The sequence below is a fragment of the Crocodylus porosus genome, unplaced genomic scaffold (assembly GCF_001723895.1).
Source record: "Crocodylus porosus isolate Cpor-Errol unplaced genomic scaffold, CroPor_comp1, whole genome shotgun sequence".
Taxonomy (NCBI): domain Eukaryota; kingdom Metazoa; phylum Chordata; order Crocodylia; family Crocodylidae; genus Crocodylus; species Crocodylus porosus.
Genome location: NW_017728928.1, coordinates 18,862,702 through 18,870,244, shown reverse-complemented (window position 1 = coordinate 18,870,244; position 7,543 = coordinate 18,862,702).

Genomic DNA, 7,543 nt, shown 5'->3' with positions numbered 1-7,543 from the left:
AGCCATTGGGGGGCTGCAGCAGGTGGCAGGGGATGGGGTCAGGACGGCAGCAATCGGGGGGATGGGGTATCATAGTACTTAGGGTCGGAAGGGACCTAAACAGATCATCAGGCTGGAACGGGTGTCGGGATCATATCACACCAGCCAGATATCTGTCCAGCCTCCTCTTGAAGCACCCAAGGTAGGAGAGAAAACCACCTCCCTTGGGAGCCCATTCCAGAGCCTGGCAGCCCTAACTGTACAGTAATGTCTCCTGATGTCCAGCCTGAACCTTCTCTCTAACAGTTTGTGGCCGTTATTCCTAGTAACCCCGGATGGTGCCCAGGGGAACAGAGCCTCCCCCAATTTCCACTGGTCCCCCCGGTGAGTTTGTAAACGGGCATCAGATCCCCTCTTAGCCTTCTCTTGTGAAAGCTGAATAGGTTCAGGCCCTTTAGCCTCTCTTTGTAGGGCCTGCCCTGCTGACCCTTGACCATGCGAGTGGCCCTCCTCTGGACCCTCTCAATGCTAGCTACATCCCCCTTGAAGTGCGGCGCCCAGAACTGGATGCAGTACTCCAGCTGCGGCCTGACCAGTGCCACATAGAGGGGAAGGATCACCTCCCTGGACCTGCTTGTGATGCATCTGTAGATGCACAATAAGGTGCAGTTAGCCTTACTGACCACTTCCTCGCATTGGCGGCTCATTGGCAGATGGGGCATGTAGATCTTGCAGAGGGAGTGTTAGCCCCTGCGGGGACCGTAGCCCCTGCGGGGGGACTAGCCCCTTTGGGAGGGCAGCAAAATATATATTCATGTTTCATTACTATATGTAGAGTTCACTTTATTATTATGATAGAGACATTGGTAGGCTTCCACACTGCTTTAACATGGTAGCTATATCAATAAAACATTGCCTAACTGATTGCTGTCTCTCTCTCTCTTCATAGTGGTCTTTTGTTTTACTTGTGGAGGAACATGGATTTTGGGGTATTTTAGAGTGACGTTTGGATTTTTTTTTTATCAGGGATTTTTCAGTTTTCCAATCGGGAACACCAGAATTCCTGCTAGGGAGGCTAGTGGCAGGGCCCTGCCTGCTCACAGCTGGCACCTTGGACCCAGCTGGCTGTGGTAGACCTCCTGGCCAAATGAGGCCAGGAGAATATGCTTTGACAGTTCAAAGTAGGCCACCACACCTGGAACATCTGGGCGATAGCTGCCCAGATGGCTGGGCAGGGAGCACACATGGCAGTAGTGCCACACAGAAGCCAACTCTGCAGTCACAGCACACTGGCAGCTGGCCCAGAGGGGCAGATGCCTCTACTGGCTGTGCAGTCCCCATCCGGGTCTGGCAGGTGCACAGCAGGTCACAGTCAAGCAGCAGTCCCCACTGCCAGATTGCTGCAGTGGGTAAAGTGTGCAGGGACCTCTTAGAGCTGCTTCAGCAGTCCAGCTGGCACAAGGTGTAGTGTCCCCAGGTACCAATTGGCTGGGCCCCAGAAGCTCCTGAGAGCAAGTAGCCCTGAGCTATTTGCCGAGGCAGCTTTTTGTACTGCTGGGGCCAGGACAGGGAAGCTTTTTATACTGCTGGGGACAGCACAGGTGCTGGCCCTGGGCTCTAGCTCCCCCTGGCTGCAGATCCGGGAGGAGCCAGGCAGGGTTTTTTTTTCCCAAGTGGCACAATTTGCTCCACAACAAAGTGCATGTCCAAGCATGCGCACTGAGGCAAAAAGCCCCAGCTCAAATTTGCACCACTTCTATTTGAGCTGCTGCAGGCACACGTGTTTGCATGTGTGGACATGCCCTAAGTGTAAGTTGTTATACTGTGAATGCCGGTTTACCTGTTAGGGTCACAGGCCAACAGGAAAAGACAAAGGCATGTCTTTTCCTGTTGGCCTGTGACCCTAACCACTAGAATACTCAATATAAAGTAAATCCCTCACTGTCTGTCGTGATTGCGCCTGACACTGCAGGGGTTTGTTACAGTGCTTTTAAATCAACTTCACTGCAGCTGTTGCAGGAGGGGAATGAGGGGCTGTAGGCCTTGTTAGGTGCTGATTTGGGTTCTGGGATGTGCTTATGCTGCTTCTTTTCCCTTTTAATGTTTTAAACTTCGTCCAAAAGGGGATGTTTAGGAACAAATGGCTCAGAATAAAGAGGGATTTCAGTTTGATTCTGAGCTAGCAGGGGCTAGGAGCCAGAAGCACTCTCAGGGTACAGGTTACTCAGGCCACTTGCCAGTGACCTCTTCTGGCTGACAAGGATGACTGTTCATGGAGAGCAGGGCAGGCCTGCCTCTGCCTGAGCCAGGAGGCTGTGGTAGGAGATTCATGGAGAAAGCCAGCAGTCAGGTGGAAGGATGTTCCAGGCCATAAGAAAGACTGAAGGATTTTATCTCTCCTGGGCTGCAGAGCTATTCTTAAACAGGAAACCTGAGCTGATCAGACAGCAGTCCTGGCCATGATACCAATCATAAGGCAGTATAGGCGACTGGTAGGGAGTATACAGGGGTGCACGTGCCTCCCTGACAGGGCCAGTGCTCCCCCGATGGCCCCCTCATGGTTGATGGCTGATACTGTGGGTAGGGTTGGTGCCCCCACCTGACAGGGTCGGCGGCTTCTGCAGGTGCCCCCAGATTCAGGAGGCATCACTCATGTAAGGCAGGGTAGATTGGCACCTTATAGTAGGGTTGGCAAGCTGGTCAACTGACCAGTCAAATATTGTAAATTGACTGCATATTTTTAACTGGCCAAAGATTATAGCAATTTTACAAAAAACCCTACATTTTTTGCAGTTTGACCAAAAAATGATTTTTTTTTTGTTTTTGAAACATTTTTAATGGAAAATGTGTACTTTTTCTGTGATTATTTGGACCTATTGGCATTTCTTGACAATTTTTTACTGATATTTGACTGGTCAATTGACCAAACTTTATTTGACAGATTAAATACCTCACCCTACCTTATAGACTAACTAAATTAGAGAGATATATTTAGTTTGTCTATAAGATGCAAATCTACCCTGTCTTCTGCTTGCCTTCAGACTAGCAAGTACAGCTAACTACTTCTCTCATGACACCATTTATTAGGGGTGCACCGATAAAGATTTTCTTGGCTGATACTGATAGCTGATTATTAATTAGCCATATCAGCCAATACTGGTCTGACAACCAGGGATCCATGTTTTCTGTTTCCCATGGAAAAACAGAGAAAACCATGGATGTCCTGGTTTTATCAGAGAAAACGTGGATTTTCTCTTTTACCAGAGAAACCTACGGATTTCCCCCTTTTGCAAAGAGCTCTGCAGGCTGGCTGAGTTCCAGCCTGCAAGAGCTGTTTGCAAAAAGGGCAGGAAAGCCTGAACCCTGCCCGGAGGGGCAGGGGGAGGGGGAGACAGAGGGGGAAAGGCAGAGCAGATCCCTGCTGCCCTGTGACCCGGTGCAGCTGGGGACAGAGGAGCTGCTCAGGGATCTCGTAGCGGCTGCTCGCTCCACGCTGCCCCAGTGATGCACCTCCTGCACGCAGGACTGCACTGAGGGAAGTGATGTGGGGCTCTGCCACCCAGAGCGGTGGCAGGTGCAGGAGGCGCAGTGGGGGGCAAGGAGATCCCAGCGTGGCCCTGTTGTTCCCAGCTGCACTGGGTCTTGCCTGTGGGGCTACAGCAGCAAATCCATGTTTAAAATGTGGACCTATTGGCATTTTTTTTTCAATTTTTTACTTATATTTGACTGGTCAAATCCCTAACCTTACCTTATAGACTACCTAATTAGAGATATATATTTAGTCTATAAGATGCAAATCCATCCTGCCTTCTGCTTGTCTTCAGACTACCATAGTTAATAACATCTCTCATGATACCAACATTTATGTTAAATGATCTCAAGAAAGCCAAAAGCAGAGGCCAGATGCCACTACTGATGCTTCAGGTCATTCACCAGCCTCACAGTCCTGTTGGTCATGACATGAGGTGCTGGGCTGAGTGCCCTGGCAGGGCTGAGCAGATTGGCTTTCAAATGTTCAGCTTGTGCTTTTTATAGACCACCCCCACCACCACCTTGACTCCAGGTTTGGCAAGGGGTAACTGCTCTTGCACCCCATGGGCTGCCAGCCCTGCAGCTTGTAGTGCTGCTGCCCTCTTAGACAGGTGGATGAGGTTGCTGGGTGAGACTGGAAAGCATGTTGGCTCTTGTATCTTCAAACATGTTGCCTAGGAGAAATATGTCACTACCTTTCCAGCAAGACCTGCTTAAGTCTTGTTCATGAGTAACCTGTTCCCCACCAACTGCAGGGTGGACCTGGCCGTACCTTGGCCCTGTGGATGAAAACACGAACTTCCCCTTCCTGTTGCCTCCTTCAGGCCAGGCTTGGCTGCCTTGCAGAGAAGTTGAGATGTTTGTATCCCAGCCTTTGGGATGAACAATGCAATTATCATTCTGTACAAACAGGTGTCCTGAGTCTCTGAGGGATCCAATATTAACAGTGAGACGTGAACAGCAGCTTTGGGAGGCTGGCTCAAATATATTACAAAGCCATTTTAGAAGCATACATATTGGGGATGGGATAACAGAGTGAAAATAAGCTGCCATTCTGTACTCCCCTTCAAAGCAATGCAAGGTCTGTGCATCTATAGGTGCGTGACTGATTCCATTTCACAGATGGGAAAAGAGAAGTACAGAGAGATTAAGGGCCAGGTTGTCACCTCATGTGCATCTTTGAGCCACTGGTAGAGTTGGGAACCCACATCTCCTGCCTCTTGGTCGAGTGCTTTAATAGCTACACATCCTTTCTCCCACTAGAGAAAATACTGGATGATGGAGTAAGACATACATGGCTACCCTTGGCTGAAGGCTACCCTTGGCTTTCCTAGTAGTAATTAATATGAAGTATTTCCTTAAACATAAGAAGGCATGATACTTGTTCACATTATGCCCCTTCACATCTATCCTGGAGTATAGGAGGGGCAAAATTTATATTTATCTTCAGGCCACTCAGTCCTGCTACAGCTGCATAAAGAGGCAGTTGTGTAACTGAGACGGTTGTGCAACTGGGCTTGTAGCACCAATAGACATTATCCTCCTAGTCAGAGAACATGTGTTAACTTGGATGACAGGAAAGGTGTCAGTTGAGGCAAATGGGATGCATAGAGAGCAGTGGTTCTTTTCAGTGACATCCTTTTCATTTTGTTGATGCGACTACAGAAATATTAAATCTCTTTTCCTCTGTGAATAGAGCGGCACGGAAATTCATAGCACTCTGTGGTAACAGTACATTGATTATGGCTGAATTACAATAGGATCTTAATGTAAGAGTGTTATAGATCTCCATTATTAGCAGCAATGTTCTTAACTAATGATAGTATAATGAATACATTCAGATGATAAAATACAATCTGCTTGCTGCCAGGCAAATGCATAATGTGGGAAGTTATGACTGCAGCTCAAGTTTCCCAAACACAACCCCACTTCTAGTGGAATAACTGTGGAGTTCGCTCTGCATATTGACTTTACTTCTCTTGGTTATTCATGTGGGTTGTATGCATTTGTAAAACACAGCTATCTCTTCCAGGGCCACTGGCTACATCAGTGTGGGACATGTACCATTCTAGCGCATCGAAAAAACATGCTGAGGAGCAAGCCAATGTTGGAGGAACTGCAGTTGCTGAAGGTCAGGGGCACTGGAAAACTGCTAAAAAAAAAAAGACAAGCTGACTGATGCCTGGCTCAGCCACCTGAGTCTGTCCTTTCCAAGCTAAGTAGCAGACTCAGAGATGATACTACCACAAGCAATATCACGGTCTATATGGCTAGGAAATAAACAGATACAACTTCACATTGCAAATTGGGTGTGGACCAGATCTACACAAAGTGTGCCCTGTGCTCACAGCTTTCATGTGATTTGTTGATTGAAGACACAGGCATGTAGCCCCCTTCTTTTACTTGCATCGATAAATAAAAGAAAATGCAGTCCAGGGCTCTTCCAGTCCCAGAGCCTCCTGGGTTCTAGTATTGCACTGAGTCGCTGCATAACCTTACAGCATTTATTTTCACATGTTATACCTCAGCCTCCACATCAGTAAAATGGGGCTAAATCATAGGCATGCTGAGAATAACCTACTGTTTTGGGCAGTGCAATGCAAGTAGTCTGAGATTCCTGGGTGTCAGGTGTTGTAAGAATCAGACTGACTGTTCTTCCATGAGGACACACATTCATGGCTACAGGGAGATAGAACTTGAACTCCCAGTTTGCTAGTCTAATTTTACCCAGCTGCAATGACATGGTAGGCAGTTTATAACAGTTATTAGATTGTGTCTGTAACATTAGGTTAAGGGGTCTCGCATGACTTTCTACTGGACCTGTATCCAAATAAAAAGTTTCACTACAGACAGCACTGAATGTCTCCCTGTAGCAGGTTGCCCCCTAAGGCTGTGTCCACATGAGCGTGGACATTTGGTTCCCCAGAACCTTGTGCCACTGCTAATTTTCCTTGGGGAATGCCTGTGCCACTTATCCTTTGGCATACGGCAGGTTACCCCAAGTGGAGTAGGAGAGGTTGGGTCCAGCACTGGGCTGGCCCCAGTGGACTTACCTGGTGTCCTGGGGCCCTCCAGGGGCTGCAGCAGCAGCGATCCTGCTGCTTGGAGCCTAGCCAACGGCCAGTGTGGTTCTGACTGACCTGGCTCTGGTTTTGAGCAGCACATGCTGCCCCCATGTGCACCGCTTTGCTTTGTTGCTGAGGTTTTTTTGACCCCTGGATATCCCAGGGCCAAAAAATACCCCCACACAGCTCGGAGAACCCCTGAATGTATGGTATGTTGCCCTCCTGTTTGTCCTGTGGGAACAAGTAGGGAAGGGTTAACCCTTCCCTCCCTGTTCCCCTGGGATAGACAGCACAAGCAGCCACAAGTAAGCCCTGAGGTCAGGGAGAGGCAGGAGGTGTGGAGGAGGTGGTATTCAGAGGGGCAGGGGGGGAACCAGAGGAGCCCTGGGGGACAGGGAAGAAGCCTGGAATGGGTGGGGGGAAGGGGATTCTTATCTTTCTCCTCCTGGACTCTCCTGTCCTGAAGTGTGACTGCTCCAAACTGGAGATAGCACTAACACTGATCAACATTTGTGTGCCTCCAGTGTAATGTGTAACAAGGCCCTTACAAGAAGGCTGAACGCTGCATCAGGAGGTAGACTCCCATCCCAACCCCAGGGCTGATACAAGTGAACAGGGCACTAGTGCAGGAGACTGGACTTGCAGTCGCTGTCACGGAGGAGGGTACCTGGAGATACAGGACTTCAGACTCCAGGGCTGCCAGATCAGCATTGTATTCCTTTAGCTTTGCTTTGTTTCATTCCTATGCAGACGCACGCATGTAGACTCCTTCCTGCTCAGCTTTTTACATTCTAAGGGTTTGATCCTATTTACAAGCCATGGTGAACACTGCTGCGTAGCTTGTAAAACCTGCTAGAATGCTTATCACTGCATAGCATCGAGCTCTGTGTCTGCAGAAAGACAAAAGGCCAGGGCTATTTAATCCCATCCCACAGCATTGCACTGTTCAGACAGGAGATATTTAAACA